Below are 18551 nucleotides of genomic sequence, written 5' to 3' on the forward strand. Positions count from 1 at the left end.
TATATTTTTACCATGTGACAATGTAATGAGAAGATGCCATCTAGGAACCAGTCCATCTAGGACTTGCCCTTATCTAGACACGGAATCTCTCAGTACTTTGATCTTGGACTTCCCAGCCTCCAGAACTATGAGAAATAAATATCCTTGTTTATAGCCACTTGGTTTATGTTAGTTTGTTATAGCAGCTGGAACAGACTGATATATTGTTTATTAAGCAAACAACTTCAGGAATTGTGGTGGGCTATCTGAGTCTATGGTTTGAAGGGTAATAAAAACCAGAGAACACTGCCAGAAGGCTGGTGGAAAAGGTCTTAATTTAAAATTAAGTTAGATCTCAAAGCCCAGAGAACTCTCATTTCAGGGATTTTAGATTGAGGAGGCCTGGTTCAGGTTCATTATCTAAATGTGAGAGCAGGAACAAAAGTGAGTAGCATGCTAGTCACCAAACCTACCCTGACAGATCTTAACATCCCTCAGAAGATGGGGTAAAGGAAAAGGAGGAGAAAGAATATTCCTTTCTCCATGCAGGAGGACAGCCAGGCACAGATGGTGATTTCTGTGTCACCAGACTAGACCCTGCCAATTTGGGGATTTTGAAACTTTTTATAGCTATTGCCACTTTGGAGGCTTTTTGGAAGTCAGGTTTGAGCAGCCTTTCCTGAGAGTGGGCTAAAAAGGTGCGGGGATGCAGATATACTGCCAAGTGCACACACCTGCTAAACTTGTAACTGACTGCTGACTTGATGCAGAATCTAAGTGTCATCCTGAAAGTTGAAAAGAACTCTTCTCAGCCTCAGAGAAGGAACATACCCAAAATAGCTGCAAATACTTTAAGGCAGCCCTTAAGCCCTTGTTTTTTATTTGTTCTCTGGGGAAAGATGGACCCATCACTGTATCTTGTACTCATGAGGAGAACATAAAATTAGTAACGTGAAGTATACCTGCTTGCGCTCAGGAAGACAAAAAGAGATCAGAAAGACAAGCTTCATTTGTCCTCCAAATGAGTCTGTAGCCAAAGCTTTCTCTACTCAGGCAGCCAGGGTCAGAAAGGGACAAATAAAGCAACTTGAAAACCATACTACCTCCCAGGCTTTAGTGAGGAGGGTGGCTTATATTACAATACTTCCCTGTCAGCTGGTGAGTGCTGAGTAGAGGGGCTACATTTCCATTGACACAGACTAGAAATTTGGAAGTCCTTAGTGATTTTATGGATGAGAAAGATTGAGGTTGAGAATCAGCTCACACTTCCTGTTAAAATGCAATCATTGTATAGGTACCTCAATGCCAAATATAGCTAATTATTAACCTCCCCTTCTCACTTCTAGATCGGATGGTGCTATTTTGAATGGTGAAAGCTGCCTTAAATCAGGGTAAAATACCCAGCTCTTCAATATCAGAAGTAAATACAATCCTCACAGCCAGAAAGATTCTCCTTTGCATGTTGAGGGGAGAAATAATTTATGTCGGAGAAACTCACCACTGAACAAAAAGTTAATCTGCATTCCACTTCTTGGCAGAGGTAAGTGCAATAAAGGATTGAAAACACTTTGTTTTTTATTTTCTTGTGTGGACTCAAAAAACGCACTTGAAAAATGATGTGGTAGAATACTCTCTTGAGGTATTATGTTTGTTTTTTGTTATTTAAAATTATTTCAAAATGTATAAAAAATAAGGGTTTATATAAGTTATATGTTTGATTTAAAGGACCATAGTAAAAAGCGCACTGTATGCCCAAAGTATAGCTTAAAAAGAGAACATAAAATATATAAAATGAACTATTGTAGCTCCCTGTGTGTCTATCTGTAAACTCTTTACCTCCAAAGATCCCCATATCCTGAGTTTTGACATTATTTCTTTACTTTCTATTACAATTTTTACTACAGGTTATGTTATGTGTATGTGTTTGTATGTGTGTGTGTGTATATATATATGTGTGTGTAAACAAACACACACATATATATAGAGAAAAGAGAACTATATGGTATGAATTTACAGTGTGTTTTAAAATTTTTGGTTGAAATTTGTGTCTTTTAAAATTTAATAATGGTTTAAAATTCAATTCAAGACAGATTTAACTGTAGATTCATTTTTGTCATTGTATAACATTTTATTATATTATTAAACCACAAGGTTTGCCTGTTTCAGTCTATATAGACAGCAGTTACTAGTTTGTGTATATATAAGTTTTTGTTTGTTTATTTGCTGTTATAAATGATGCTGATGCTGTTGTGTACATGGAGAGGAAGTAGCGTCTTTCAGCTTCAACTGCACCCCCAAATATCTGTTGCTTCAGGACCTGTTCTGAGCTCAGGTGAATTAGTAACTTTGGTAGTGGGACTCATGCACTGACATCTAAACATTCCCTAGACAATTTTAATCTGCAAGCAATGTTGAAAAGCACTACCCAAACCAGTCAATATCTAGGAATAGAGAATCTTGCTAATAATTACATGCATTTTCACATGAATAGGTCACAGTTTTATAGTTTTTCCTTTAGAAAAAGCTGTCATTTATTTCTAACTACTTTAACCATCTTCTCTTGGTTTTAGAATGAGGTATATTCATTGCAATGCATTTATCTCAGCTTCTTTTAACTTATCCTTCTTGAGAACTCTTTAGCTTCTCTATTTAAATATTGCTATCTTTCATGAATTTTGGAGCATGCTCATTCAAACATTATCTGCTTTATAATCCTTCCCCCAGATTCTCCTATTATCTCATATTAAATTGATATCTATGTCAGATGCAGACATTTACAATTGGACTAAAACATGTAAGATTCCTGTTTCTCCATGTCCTTGCCACAAATGGCATACTTAGTCATCAGCATCAGCCTGGTGAATGTCAACTGGAAACCCACTGTACTTTTAATTTTCACTTTCCTATTTACTAATGAGTTTGGGTACATATTCATATATATTGGCCACTTTGAGTGAAATACTTTAATTCCTTATGGCTTTTTAAACAATTTTTTGTCCTTTTTTATTTATTGTAAGTAGTTCTGGACATTAGATCTGATTCACAAAACCTGCTCCAATGGAGGTCGCTTATTTATTTTTTACTTTTAGTGATACACTTTAATTCCTTATGCCTTTTTTCTTTTGATTTTTTGTGTGTCCGTTTTTATTTATTATAAGGAATTTTGGACATTAGATCTGATTCACAAAAACTTCCCCAGTGAAGGCTGCTTAGTCTTCCCCATTTGCCAGCCAGTTGCAGAAAATCCCATAGAGGACTTCAAGGTTATAGACCAGGATTTCTCAACCTCAGCACTGACATTTGATGCTTGTTCATTCTTACTGTGGGAGCTGTCCTATACCTCAACAGGAAACAGTGTTCTGTGGATGTTTTGTAGCATTTCTGTTCTCAATATATTAGATGTCAATAGCTACCAGCTGTGACGACCTGAACTTTCTCCAGATAATGTCACATTTCCCATTGGGGTCAAAATTGCCCCCAGATGAACAGCAGTGACCAACAGAGTGGTGAAGCAACGAGAAGGAGGGCTGTATCCACAAATCACTGCTTGGAGAAGAGTAGGAATCAATGAGATTTTGAGACCTGTTACTTTATTGGATGTAATTATTTTATTCAGATCTTCATTACGGTTCCTGATGTTTCTGTTTAGTTCATTTATTAATTTAAAAAGTGTGTTCAAATTACCTACTAGGATAGTAGATATGTCTATTTGATTCTTCTCATACATTTCGCTTTGCATACTTTAAGCTAGATAAAAATAAGTTTAGAATTGTTATATTATCCAGTTGAATTTAGCTCCTAGACATCATATAGAAACTGTGTGTATGATTGTATGCATGTGTCTGGTAATGATTTTTATCTTAATTTATATTCTGTCTTATAGCATAGTTACATGAATTTTGTGGTTAGTTTTTTCCTGCTACATCTTTTCAATCCTTTGGCTTACAACCATTTTGTTATCTTATACTTTACATGTGTCTTGTATAAACAGGTCCAGATTATTTTAGTTTTTTAACTAAATAATGCTTTTATATTTATTGTATATAAATGTATTGATATAAATATGTTGGTATATTTGGTTTTATTTCTGCCATCTTTTTTTCAATGACTCTACTTATTAAGCTTTTTCTATGCTTTCATTTTCTTATTTTCTTGCTTTATTTGGACTGATAGAGTTTTGTCTTGTTTTGTTTTATTACCTCATTCTATTTTGTCTCCAAGCACACTGAAAGTTATAGAAACTATTTATATTCATTTTGTGGTTAAATGCTTATCTAACTTTCAAAAGACTAAAGTTAATCATATATCCCTATCCACCTCATGAAAAATGCAAGAACCTTAGAAGCTTCTAATTTCAGTGGCTTGTTATACAGTATTCTTATTTGTTGTTTCTCTTTAGCCCTATAATATTGTTTATGTTTTATTAACTTAGTGTATGCTTTAATTTGCCTAAATATTTTCTTAACATTTTTCTTACATTTTAGGCAATTATCTGGCATACTTTCTCTTGAATTATGTTCTTAAGAAATTTCTCTAATGAAAGTCAGTTAATAGCTTTATTGTGTCTTTATTTTTGAGGTACTTACATTGAGTATATACAAATATGACATTTTTTTCCTTCTGGCACCAGAAGCTTGGTTTTAGAATGAGGTATATTCATTGCAATGCATTTATCTCAGCTTCTTTTAACTTATCCTTCTTGAGAACTCTTTAGCTTCTCTATTTAAATATTGCTATTTTTCAAGAATTTGGGAGCATGCTCACTCAAACATTATCTTCTTTGTAATCCTTCCCCCCAGATTCTCCTATTATCTCAGATTAAACTTGATGTGTCTTAATTTTCTTACTTTTCCATATCTTTATCTGTACTTTATTATGGGTAATTTCTTCAGACAGGTCTATATCCATTTTCTAATGTTCTTTCTTTATCTCTATTTAAGTCATCTATCGAGTTTCTAATTAAAATTACTATGCATTTTTTAATGATATGAGAATTGTTATTTTTTGTCTTGTCAACTATGACAATTATGTTGCAATAATTATAATATATGTAATATATTAATCATATATTCGATTCTCTTTTTATAATTCAAACATTTTTAGCGTGCTTACCTTTACATTATTTATTTGATAGTTTTGCTATCTCTAGTGTCCTTGGGTTTGATTCCACACCTGTTTTCTAATTTATGTCATTCTGGATTGTTAGTCATCTTAATTTTTTTTTTGGAAAATTTGTCATTACAAGCTAATATTTCTTGGAACTTTATATGTAAGAATAATTTGAATGGTGGGTTTAACATGGTTTTTTTCAAAGAGAATATTTCTTGTTTCTGTTAAATCTCCATGATGCACTACCTCACTGGAGCTTTTTAAAAGTAAATTACATGCTTGGATTTAATGGTCACATGCTGCAGCTATAGTTTGTGGTTAGGTATCCTTAGAAGAGACTTCCTTCCTTGTTTTCTAGTTTTTTAATCTCTCTTTCTTTCTTTATTGCTTTTCTTTCAATGCATAGCTAAAATGAAACAGCCAAGACATCGCCAACATCTCCCTCTATGGGTGAGGTTATATTTTTCTAATTTACCCACTGATGAGAATTGCTTACAGATCTCCTGATTTATACAGAGGTCTCCAATGTTCTTTCAGTTAATTTATTATTCGATGGTGTCTTCTATATCTCACATACAACCAATTAACCTATAAACTTTATGTCAGCTGGGCTAGTCAGAAACTACCAGGGAACCACTAGAAGCTTAAATCTTGGACTTTTATTTTTCTCTTTCTTTTTCCTCTGCCAATCCAAAGGTAAAAATGGGGAGTTTGTGTTTTTATTTCTCAAAGAGTTTTCAGTCAAAATCAGAAAGAGAATGAAGACAGCCTTTTTCCTCCTTTCAGGTTTTTTAAAAGGAATACCATCTTAGAAGCTCTGCTACTGTTGTGGGTTTTTCTGAATTAAAAAATATTTTTATTATTCTCATTATTATGATATTTTAAGTTCAGGGGTACAAGTGCAGGATTGGCTATGTAAGTAAACTTTTCTCATGGGGGTTTGTTTCCTAGGTTATGTCATCATCCAAGTCAATTTAAATGTTCACTGTTTTTGAAGGAAAAGGTAAAGGAGCCAGTGCTCCTGCAGACAGCTGGAGTTGTGTGTGCCCAGGCTGAACCCAGAATGAATGCAGTCAGTTTAAAATAGAGATTTTTCTTCTACCTCTGGTAGCATCTCATGAGGTCAAAGGGTAAAACTAATGGCCCTGGTTCCTAAGTAATAAGGTTTATATACTGGCTGAGCATGTTGATATAGAAATGTGATGCAGTGGCACACAGATGCTTCTTGGATTGGTATTCATGAAGTGCTAGGAAAAGAGAAGCCTTTTAGTAACTGATGTTTCTTTTATTATCAGTCACGGAGGCTGGGGAAGAGCACTGGGATAATGGAAAACATAGAAGAATTCGGATTTTAAATTATTTATATAACCAAATAAAGTATACTTATTTTTTACATACCTTATTTGTACTTCTTATTCATACCTGCAATTGTTTTCACATGAGCATCTTCTAGTATTGTGATTCTCCTTGAAGATAACTACTTATTGCTTGATCTCATCTTTTTACATTTTCAGGAAGTTCTTACATGTCCCAAGACATTATGCAGTTAATTTGTGTGATGTGTGTCTGTGTGTCTATATGCTGACCTCATATTAGAATTTTTATAGAAATTGCTTTTTACTGAGCTGGGCAGATCATGAGATCAAGAGATTGAGACCATCCTGGCCAACATGGTGAAATGCTGTCTCTACTAAAAATAAAAAAAATTAGATGGAGGTGGTGGCTCACACCAGTAGTCCCAGTTACTCAGGATGCTGAGGCAGGAGAATCACTTGAACCCGGGAAGCAGAGGTTGCAGTGAGCTAAGATTGTGCTACTGCGCTCCAGCCTGGGTGACAGAGCAAGACTCTGTCTCAAACAAAAAAAAAAAATCGCATTTTAGTCCATGTTTTACCCAAGTAATTACCGAGCTGTGTCTTAACAGGAGCAAGTACAAATGTGAGGTATTATTTTTATTCCCTGTTATTTCTACATGTATCTCAACTTGCTTTAAGGAATTATGTATAGCTATTGTATTACTTGATAGGCTGCTATGAAGTTTTGGCTTTATTTTCAGTTTTCAAAGTTTCTGACTGAATCTTCTGTAGGAAACTAATAATACTTCTTAAACAGCTTCTAAAGTCCCTTGCGTGTGATTGCTGTAATGTTCTCTAAAAACTACTAACGTTTGGTATGACTTTCTTGTTTCAATATTGAAATAACTGGACTGTGTAGTAATAAGCTTTGCCAAGATTTTCTCCCGTACAGTCCACTGATTTTCTGAAATGCACACCTTCAACTGATTATAAATAATTTCTTGATTTATTCTCAAACAACAACAACAACAACAAAAAAAGGTAGAAGGATCTGTTATTTTTCTTGGGAACATTTCTAAGCCTAATGGAATTTTTAAAAGGTCGAGTAAAGGTTTACTGATTTCTTTGCTCTTTTCCCTTAATCTTCTTAATGCTTTGTATGCCATCTAAAATTGGTGCTTTATCAATTTCAAGTGCATTTTTGTCTTTTTAGAAAATCACCACTATTTTTCTTTGTTGCTTAACTTGTCTGTCTTGCCTGAAAAACAAATCAAATATTTGAATCAATAGAGTATCCTATTAGTAGAAACCTATTTAAGTTATGACTCAATTTTTTTCCTGCCAAAAATAAATTTTCTTTTATTAATGCATTGGCATATACACAAATTACAGATATGGGATTATAAATCTCAAAGTTATGCTTGTTACCTTCTTCAGAAACAATATTAAAGCATGCTTAAAAAAACATTTCCCATAAGATTATACATATTTGGGCAAATAACTCATCTTCCCATCAAACAATTAGAGTTGTTTTCCTGTTAACATGGAAATTTCCTGGTAATATCAAACATGCAACTGTCTGAAAATAACTTGTTTGTATTCAAAAGCATCATAAACTTTCTTAGGCCATGATAATTTATAAAATTATTGCCATGAAATAATAACTCAAGTTTGTGGCTACCAGGAACAACATTTAACATCATAAACAACGGAAAACATTCTTGCCCTTTTTTTCTACAAGGTAAAGTGTGTTTCACTAGTGCATATCTTTATTGATATAACTTATCTAAGACAAAAAAAGATTTCTTAAAGGGGTCACAAAAACACTAGCTATATAAGAATAAATTAATATATTTAACTATGTTAAGAGAAATTTTCTGGTCATCAAAAACACAATTTATAGAGTGTAAGGAGATTCTACAGCATTCAAAAATAGTCAATACATATTTCAATATATATTTAAAAAAATCTTATACAATTAATTAAAAAGACATACAAGTCAATTGAAAACAGGCAAAATGTGAATAAATATTTGGCAAAAAGAATATATAAATGTCTACAAACATATGAAAAGGTGTTTATGTTAATCATCAGGAAATTCATATTAAAGCAATAATCAGATTCAACTACATATCCATCAGAATGGGTACAGTGAAAAGACTGAAAATCTCATGTTTGTAATGAAATCTCATTTGGAGAAACTAAAACTCTTAATGAGAGTTCAAATTGGTATAACCACTTTTAAAACTTTTTGGGACAGTATTGACTATGACTGAATATATGTACTTTATGGACTAGCATTTCCCATCCTAGGTACATTTCCCAAAGTAAATCCAGACACATGCCCAAGATTTGACAGGTAGGAGAGTTTATAGAAATATTATTGATAACAACCATCCCTGCAAATCTGAAATGTCTGTCACTGGTAGAATGGATACATAAATTATGTTATATTTATATAGTTGAATATTATTCTGTACTGAAAACAAACAAGTTAACAATTGATTCAGTAGTGTGGATGAAATCTTATAAATACATGTTGAAAAGTGAACAGCTTTAGAGCATGAGGTGGTTTGGTTGTAGCCCCACCCAAATCTCATCTTGAATTACAGCTACTAAGATTTGCATGTGTTGTGGGAGGGTCCTGGTGGGAGATAACTGAATCATGGGGCTGGTTTCCCATACTTTGTTCTAGTGTTAGTGAATCAATCTCATGAGATCTGATGGTTTTATAAGAGGTTTTCCATTTTTCTTGGTTCTCATTCTCTCTTGCCTGCGGCCATGTAAGATATGCCTTTTGGCTTCCATCATGATCATGAGGCCTTCCCAACCATGTGGAACTGGGAATTCATTAAACCTTTTTTTCTTTATAAATTACCCAGTCTTGGTATGTCTTTATCAGCAGCATGAAAATAAATTAATTAATATGGAGAATTTCATTTTTATAAAGCACAAAAAGAGGCAAAAGTAATCTATGCAGTTAAACTCAGAATGGTAGTTAGACCTTGGAAGAGGAGAAAAAAACAGGAATGGAGCATAAAGGGAGAGTGCTAGTAAGAAACTAAAATAAAAATATTGGTGATGTTTACACAGCTGTTCTATATGAGAGAATGCATCATGTCCTACATTTATATTTACTTTTATTTCTGAACATTATCCTTTGATTTTTAAAAGTTTAAAATATAAAAGAAAGAAAAGAAAAATCAAACAGCTCTGACATGGAACTCATGAATGTTGACTAACAGGAGAGATATTAAGCAGTAATCACAAGCATAACTGTGCAAACAGAAGTTTTGCCAAGGAGGTTAAGGGATGATTGCAGGTCCTTCAGTGAAAGTTAAGGCAGTCACTGTAATGAATTAGAAAGACACTATAATGAATCTGAGGATTGGAGAGTCTGAAGATTCCTCTGAGGAAGTAAGACCAAAGATACCACTTAAATTATGAGCCCACAGACTAAGAAAATGGCAGTGCAAAGAGGAAGAAGTGAACTAGTGTGCTGCATTTGGAATTAAATCACTGGTGTTTTCTCGTTTCTATGTTACATGCTATCTACCAAGTTTCTCATCTCCCAACAATTATGCCCACAATCTTCTCTAAGTCCTTTGTATATGGGCTTCTTAAGTCCTTGGTAAATAGGCTTCTGGAACTGATAAGCAGTGATGGATTTAACATGGAAGATGAGAAGGAGGGATGTATTGGAGATCACAGGTTCTGGGATGAACCTAGATGTGCCAGCTATCTCAAAGTAGAAATACTAGAAGAGGAAGTTGTTAGGAGGCCAGATGGAGAGTTGACATTTGGTTTTGGTAAAGTACTCATCCAGGAGTACTTTATTTTGATTGAACAGATTGATTTCTCAAATACTGACAAGAGATTAGCTGAATTCAATTACTTGCTCATAATACTGAAATAATTGCTTGATAACTGTGTACTGATGGAAAGAGATTATAAATATGACATATCAAGACGTTATGCTCTATATATCAGTCAGGGATCAGCCAGAGAACAGAACCAGTAGGAGATACATACAGTAAGGAATTGACTAACATGATTTTGGGAAGTAACAATGAAAGTTTAAAATCCCTAAGGCATGCTCTTAAGAAAGGCAGATTGGAATTCTGGGGCATGAGCAGAAGCTCCTATTCGCAGTCAGTTTCTTCCTCCTCAGGAAAGCCCCAGTTTTGTTCTTAAAGTCTTTTAACTGAATAAGGCCCACACAGATTAACTAAAATAATCCACTGGAGGTCAACTGTTTGTAGACTTGAATCTCATACACAAAATGTCTTCACACTAACACCTACACTAGTATTTGATTGACTAACTGAGGGCTACAGCTTAGCCAGGTTGACACATTAAACATCACACTCTGCAACATGCTGCAACATGTAGATTCTTTAATTTTATTGAGTTTTAATTTTTCTTTGCTCACATCAGGCAGAGACTTTAATATAATCAAATACATTAGTGGTCCATTTGCATTAATTCTTTCTATATATTTATTTTAACATGTATATTCTTAAAAATACCTGCTTTTAGACTTTCTCTTTACTTATTTTAATGGACTTTCCCCCCCAGTACTTTTGCCCGCAACACTGACAGCATTTTCTGAATGCTCTAGTATAATTTGAAAAAACAAGTCTCTACCTCTTTGATATGCTAATATTAGCTTCTCGGAGTATCAGGAATTTCAATGTTCTGTAAAAATAACTGTTTGAAAAATGAATATTTATATGCTTTGAATACTTTGAATGTACAAAGCAATTTTATTTCTCACTTTTACATTTGGTGCATGAGTTTTCAATATTATCACAAGATAAGCCATTCTTTTTCCCCTACCCCTCTAGTCTACTTTGCTGTGAAAAGACAAAACAAACACATTTCTTTCTGTTAACATATTTGTTGAATAAACAGCAATAGATTTTTAGAGGCAGCAAATCACATTGCCATGTGTGTACCCATGCAACAATCCTGTATGATTTGCACATGTATCCCAGAACCTAAAGTACAATTAAAAAAAAAACCAAGATTTTAAATATTCTTTTAAATTTGTATTCCTAATTTTCTGTAAATATATAACTCTGCAGTATAATTTTAACAGTAATCCAAATGAGAAAAGAATGAAGCACTTAAGGAGTTCAGAGAAGGGAGTGAATGGCTCTTACTAGGAGATATAGGATATTTTATTGACTAGGATATAACTTTGACTTGGTCTTGCAGTACATGAGTATCTGACAGGTTGAGAAGGAAGTAGTTTATTTTGGGATAGAAGGATGTATCGTAGACAAAAGCCCAGAGGAATAAAAGGACTTGGAATATTCTAGTGAATGGTAAAGTTGAGCGTAAATGGAGGATTGGATGCATGAAGTAGAATCAAGAGAGAAATCTTGGATTAGAAATTGGATTCGTTTGTTTCAAACTAAAAAGTGAGTAGTCAATAGAAAACCATCAAGCCTACTTAGGCTTTTAAACCTTACTAATATTTATCTATTCCCAGTGTCCCCAGGCCTACACAGTACATGATACATAGCTGGCATTCAATAAATACCTTAGGTGATTGAACACATCCTGTGTGATGTATGAAAAACTGCTTCATTTTCAAACAAAATAGCTCTTTGGTTGTAATAGAGAGTGAATTTGTAGGGTGACGGTGAGAAATGGGTGGCAGAGAGACTAAATAGGAGTTTAGAGGAGAAGAGATTGGATTCAAGAACATTTTTTTCTAACCATAATCGTTTTAAAAGATAGATTTTATATTGGTATGAAAAGTTCAAAGATATTTTTATGAAAAAGAGGCAGTTGTGCATTGTAGCACTGAATCACATTGAAACCTGCCTGTGAGCAATAATGTTTACAAACATCTAAAACGATATCAGGTGGGGAATAGTATTATGCCATTTCATAGAGTTTTTTTATATTCCTTTTTCTTAAGAGAGATTCTGAAAAATGTTTTCAAACATTGGATCAATGTTGTGAATTTGCCAACATATTTTTCAGTGACAGCAAAGATATTCAACAGATAACTAGAAATTGGATCTGAAATAATATTCTAGCTCTGGGATTACATTCTGTTTTCTGCTGATGAATAATTGGTTTGTATCCAAAGGTAATACTTTCTTACAGGCTGGAGTATCCCACTGTGTCTCTGAAAAGTTTTTATCCTCTTTGCATAAATTGATCCCAAGGTTAAAGAATTTGCGGTTGTATTTATTGACACCCAGTCTTATTGAATGTAAAAACAGATTGATGACCAATTTGCTTTAATCCTCTTGCAGAATGGGTGGGGTTATTTCAGAATGGTCATTGTTCAGATTTTTCTCCATTGTCTGCCAACTTTTAACACCCTGAACAAACTAATTTGTTTTTAAATTGAATGATTATAGATACTGCATAACACAAAACAGAAAAGCAAATCCCCCTGAGCTTACATTTTTCTTAACATTATAATGGAGTTAAAGCAAACCCTAGCAACAATTACATGCAAACAAGTAACTAATATGAAAAAAAATATATTTAAGCAGGTTTCAATAACTGCATCACTTCAATCATAGACTAGGACTTTTGGGGAGTGTATCCTTTCTTTTATTTTCTTATTGGATCCTTCCCTGATAAAGACTTTTGGCATAGTGCCAACCTCAATTGTGTCTTCGTCCCACATAGCAGGAATAGTATATTCTAGTAAATTAGTTTGAGGCATTTGTCTTCATTTTTACTGTGGAAAATCCAATCTAAACTTCAGGTTTGACTTTTTACAACTAATTCCATTCCTCTTTCAGCATGCTCATGAGTCCCTAAGATGTGTACCTATTTGTCTACCTAATGTGATTTCGCAGATTTATCTTTAAATGGTTAATTAGGTCTTAGGCTCTGTCTTCATTCATTAGGCATTAACTAAATTCATGCTTCAATTATGTGATCAACCTTACTCATAAATCAATAAGTGCAGTTTCAACTGAATATGATCACCTCTCATTTAGTGTCAAGATGTTCATGGTAGGGCAAAAGTGTCATAAGGCCCTCCATCTTTACCACAAGTAGACACAGGAAATTTCCTTGCCATAGAAAGCATGGATTATTTGTTCTTCCAGAATTATTTCATGCATACTGAGGGCACTAAGCACTGTGGTTTTTATAGGAATTGTAACGAGAGAAAAAAGAAATCTTCCATTTTACTGAATTTTTAGAATTGTATTATATTTATTTTAAATCTATCAGTGTGTCAATTTACCAAATTGAGCCCAAGAAAGTGATTGGACACAATAGAAAGAGCTATGTAGTTTGTAAAGTGGATGGGTGCCTTTGTATAGCAACTTTAGTACCAAATGAGACTGAAGATGGATCATTTGGAGTGGAGCAGTGGATGATGGAGACATCTCAGGTAATGATTGAACCGTACTATAGTACTTACTTCACTTTTCATAAATAGAAAATACTGGCATTAACTGGCTAACATTTTTGATGATTGCTTCTATGCAGATCAAGTTCATAATGCATGATCAGATATGCACCAAGTCTTAACCAAAGTATGTGAGAACCCTACCAGTTGTCCATTTTTTTTAAGTCAAGGCATCATGTGAATACTAGGGAGAATAACACCATTTACTCTGTTAGAAGAACAATTGCAGAAAGACTGCTTTTTTCTGTAACATACTTCCATGGGAATGGGTTGCAAACAGGGAAATGGGTTGCAAACAGGGAATGGGTTGCAAACAGGGAAATTATCAAACTCTTCATCTATCAGTCACTTTTAAATTATGTCTCTGTTTCTGCTTTGCTGTGATTAATTCTTTCCAGTCCCCTTTGTCATTACCAATCCTCTAGGTGTCCTCCAGTCTATATCTTTTCACTTTCTTCAATTTCTATCTTACATCATTGCTTACTTCCAAACACTAGTTACAGTTTAACATGATACCTGCTTAAACGTCAGTGAACCTCTTTGATGAAAATTTAAAAATAATCTCAGTTTGAAAACTCTTTAATGATCTTGTTTACTTTTGTACTTCAAAATTTTAGTGTAGTATCTGAACATAATAGTTGCAAAGTAAATATTGGTTTAATAAACAATTAGATTTTTCAGATCTTCATTGCTGTTAGTATATAAATATTAAATATTGAATATTATAATTAAACGTTCCATTATACTAGGAATTTTTCAGTTCTTGGAGATAATTACAAACAACTCCTGACTGAGCCTGATTACTGTTTGCAAGGTACTATACATGTATGAATGGGGTAACTGAACACCCATGAGAAATTTATTTAATTTATCTACAGTTGAAAAAACAAAGGAATGGACTAGTGTAGTGACTTGCCAAAGATCACAAAGCCATTCATAGGACTAAAATATCAATCCAAAAATCTAATTTCAGAGCATACTTTAACAACTCTGTTATAAAATAAGAACTGAGACCATCCAGTTTGGCCACAATTGGTATTACTTAGATATTTGGATTTAATGATAGGATAGACAACTCTAATTTTGTCAAAAATGACATGAACAAAGTTGCTATTACCCAAACTATGTACAATAAAATACATCTTAGGACAAAAATAGAAATTACAATAAAAGACAATTATCTAGGTTGACAAAAATATGAACTAATCAGTATACTGTTCTCATTTTACTTCACTGCTCCCTGATAACCATGCCTTCATAGTTGGCAATGGCAAATACACTGGCATTGGGGAAGCTTTTCTGTAATATACTATGCACTTTTGCCATGAACCTTTCTGTTTCCATTTGTCTTCTTACACCTAGAACAGATTTTAATGTGCCCTCGGAGTCTATACATTGCAAAAGGGCATCATTTGCTCCTTGTGGAGATGAGAGCATGATCATTTCCCCAGATGACCTGAATTTCTGGGTATCTGGGCAGGAAGCCAGCAGTGTTAGAAAATTAGACTAGGTTAGAATCCTCTTGAGTTCATATGCAAGAAGGTATTTTTCAGTGCCTCAGGGATCAAAGGCGAGGATAAAGTTGATTCTTTATAACTGGGTGACACAAATTTATAGTAGCATGAACAAATAGCTATGTTTGAGGCTATGTTAAGACATGACTATTTCTTCAAAGGTACAGGTTCAATTTTATCTTTCTCTTTGCCTGCAGATTCAGCATTGAATCAGTTTCAGTACTTAATTATTTTTGATAGCAGATAAAAGCACAATTTTCTCATATTGCCTCAAATGTTAAAACGTTTACAAAGTGGAGCATGGAAGATAGCACTCATGAGTAGTATATTTGGGTTCTCTCAAAGCAAACAAAGGAAGTGAGACTATTTCCTATTTCCTTAGAAATGGGTATAATTATATTCTATACAGCTCATCAGTTACATTTTATTACACTTAAATCATTTCATATTGCTAATACAGAGATAACCTACTCTGATGCATGAATTCACTTTTCTAATTCCCCAGCAATTCTATTAGCATATTTGAATTACCCCTGCCCCGTTTCCTGCCTTCTGAGAAGGGCGGAATATAAAATGTTTTTCCTGTCAAAGGTGAACCCCTTCCTCTGAGATCCTTTGGATGCCACCCCAGCTGACTTTCTCAAGAACGTCTCCTCTGCATGTAATCCCTTCCACCTTTATTGTTATCTATCTCTTCCCCTCCCTGGAATTTTCACTTAAACCTAATATTGTTTTATAGAAACTCTGTCTTAGTCCATTTGGGCTGCTACAACAAAATAGCAAAATGTATGTAGCTTACAAATAACAATTATTTTTTACAGTTCTGGAGGATGAGAAGTTCAAGATCTAGGCAGACTCAGTCTGGTGAGGGCCTCTTTTCTGGCTCATAGACAGTAGCTTATTGCTTTATCTTCGCAGGGTGGAAGGGACATGACGTCTCTCTAGGGTCTCTTTCGTAAGTGCACTAATCCCATTAATATCCTACCCTTATTAACTAGTCACTTCCACAAATCCCCACTTATTAATGACATCACCTTAAGGGTTAGGATTTCTACATATAAATTTTGGGTGAACACAAATATTCAGACTGTAACGATCTTCTATTTCAAAAATAAAGCAAAAACCTAAAAAACGTCCTCTCTGATTTCTACTGTCTTTCTTTCTCTTCTTTTTCACACCAACATTTGTTGACAAGTTTTACACAGATATTTAAATGAAAGATGAAGGATAGGATGATGTCAATGACATGAAGGAAATACAGAGAGAGGCAACAAGTTTTTTAATGAATGTGCTTTTATGCTAGAATAGCTCATGAGCATATGTATTCAGTTATCTATTTTGTATTAGTTATCTCTTGCTTCATATCACATTATCAAAAAACTTGGCTTAAAATATTACACATTTATCTCACAATTTGTATTGGTCAGGAATCTAAGCACAAGTTAGCTGGGTCCTCTGCTTCAGGTTTTCTCACAGACTATAGTAAAGATGTGCTCTGTCTTCTGTCATCTCCAGAGCTCACTGGGAAGGGACCAACCTCCAAGTTCATGTGGTTGTTGGCCGTATTTAGTTCTTTGGGCTTTTGGACTGATGCCTTTGGTTCTTCACACACAATTCTTTCTGACAAGCATTTAGCTCCATCAAAGTGTGTAACCTGAAAAGTAATACACAGAGTCTACTAACAACATGAAGGTCACAATTTTTAGTAACCTAATGACAGAAGTAATAGTCTACCACCTTTGCCATATTAGAAGCAAGTCATTTCCCATATTCAAGGGGAAGGAAGGGATTACAAATAGACGTGGCTATTAGAAGGTGGGATTATTGGGGCTATCTTAGACATCTATCTGCACTCAGTTTCCCAAGTACTGACTATGTAAATGTCAAACATAATTACCCAGAAAAATACATATAATGTAATTATCACAATCATCATCTAAATGTAGTACTGAAGGTATATAAACCTAAATAAACAAAATGCATAAAAACAGTTTATGAGTCACCACGTACAATATGATTCAGATTTTATAGAAATAGTAGATAGAAAACATTAGAACTGTGTAATAAATAGGTTGGTGCCATAACTTCAGATTATAAAGAAAAACCTGTATAGTTTCCCTTACCCTTTTCAATTTGCAACATATGGAAAGAGAAAGACCAAGATAATGAACCAGAAATGAAATAGTATTAACGCTGTACCAAGGAACATTATAAGTATTTTGTGTATGCTATCTTATGAGTAAGCAATTGCTGTTGAAAACAGCATTTTAAAGATGGGAAAACTGTGACCCAAAATATCATAGCTAATAATTTATGGAATTAGAATTTGAACTTATGTTTTCTGACCTCAGAATCCATGTTTTTAAATTCCAGGGGAAATTGCCTTCCCAGTGGTTACCTGCAATGGTGTTTCAGTATGTCCCTCTGGGATAACTAGAAATGGAAGGCCAGGAACTATTAATAGGTCAGAAGTCGTAGACTAAAGACTGACGAAGGACTATGTTTTCTTTAGTGACGATATCCAAACTCAGATCCTTTTGAGCATGAAAAGAATTGCTATTAATACTTATACAGGAGTAATAGATATAAATAAGCCACTATCACAAGCAAACTGAGACATTTGGTTACTTTATTTTTCTGGAATGTCCAGGATTGGCTTGTTGAGAAGTCTTTTTAAGGCAGTTTTCAGAAATGGGATAACTGACAACTTCTTATCTCTGTGAATGTGAACATGTATTTATTGGCGAAATATCATTTCAGCACACTTTTAATGAATAACAATCTCATCTCACACACCTACCAAAAGCAATTGAGGAACGAATGTTACTAAGATGAAATTATCAATATAAAGCAGTGTTAACAAGGCTAATCCTTTAGTAAAACATATTACTTGGTTAACTACTACACCCCATTCCTAGTTCTGCCAATTTGCCTCACTACTATATCAGACACACTGTGGTTATATTTCTTTAAATTGGTGGTATTCAAAAGGTGATGACGTTACTTTCTGGGGAATATTGGGGATGTCTGGAAATATTTTTGGTTGTTACAATAAGGAGAGCTATTGGTGTCTGGTGTATAGAGGCCAGGAATGCTGCTGGACATCCTGTAATGTGCAAGAGCCCCTCTCCCTCCATTCCAACAGCAACAAATTGTGTGGACCAAATTGCTGATAATGCCAAGGTTGAGAAACCTCACTTCATATTTTTTTTTTAAATGAAGAGTTCTTGGTTCCATGATTTCTTTTTTCTCTTTGAA

General features: G+C 34.1%; 1 long non-coding RNA gene across 1 annotated transcript; it reads right to left on the reverse strand.

Annotated features, from left to right (window-relative positions):
- Positions 1 to 16554: 16554 nt before the first annotated feature.
- On the reverse strand, positions 16555 to 17802 carry LOC144577722 (uncharacterized). The gene is made up of 2 exons (XR_013522249.1): positions 17692 to 17802; positions 16555 to 16947 (listed from the first exon to the last, which is right to left on the reverse strand). It is a non-coding gene; the product is annotated as an uncharacterized LOC144577722 (long non-coding RNA).
- Between the last annotated feature and the right edge of the window lie 749 nt (positions 17803 to 18551).

Source organism: Callithrix jacchus, chromosome 9 (assembly GCF_049354715.1).
Source record: "Callithrix jacchus isolate 240 chromosome 9, calJac240_pri, whole genome shotgun sequence".
NCBI lineage: Eukaryota > Metazoa > Chordata > Mammalia > Primates > Cebidae > Callithrix > Callithrix jacchus.